The sequence below is a fragment of the Papaver somniferum genome, unplaced genomic scaffold (genome assembly GCF_003573695.1).
Source record: "Papaver somniferum cultivar HN1 unplaced genomic scaffold, ASM357369v1 unplaced-scaffold_22405, whole genome shotgun sequence".
Lineage (NCBI taxonomy): Eukaryota > Viridiplantae > Streptophyta > Magnoliopsida > Ranunculales > Papaveraceae > Papaver > Papaver somniferum.
In genome coordinates, this window is record NW_020632604.1 from 558 (window position 1) to 1000 (window position 443).

A 443-nucleotide genomic window follows, 5' to 3' on the forward strand; every position below is an offset into this window, starting at 1 on the left:
TTTACCTATTGAAACACCAGCCTTATCCTTAGATGAGTTGAATAAATTGACTGGTAATTTTGGATCAAAGACACTAGTTGGTGAAGGGTCTTATGGTCGAGTTTTTCGTGCAACCTTAAGTTCTGGTCAGGTTGCAGCTATTAAAAAAATAGATAATAGCTCTTCACAAGAACCTGATTCTGACTTCGCAGCTCAGGTAAGTTTTTAATGGAAAATTACTTTTTCCTAGTTTCAAAACAGACATTGAGCTTAAGATATATTTCATTATATGACGTATTAGTGGTTTACTTTTATCATGGTGATGATCCAGTTATCAATTGTCTCAAGACTGAAGCATGAACATTTCGTTGAGTTACTTGGATATTGTTTGGATGCAAATAACCGAATCTTGGCTTATCAATTTGCAACTATGGGTTCTTTACATGATGTTTTACACGGTATTA

At 34.3% G+C, this 443-nt stretch overlaps 1 long non-coding RNA gene across 1 annotated transcript; it reads left to right on the plus strand.

Annotated features, from left to right (window-relative positions):
- Positions 1-6: 6 nt before the first annotated feature.
- On the plus strand, positions 7-438 carry LOC113340731. The gene is made up of 2 exons (XR_003355626.1): positions 7-196; positions 311-438. It is a non-coding gene; the product is annotated as an uncharacterized LOC113340731 (long non-coding RNA).
- The last annotated feature ends 5 nt before the right edge of the window (positions 439-443 follow it).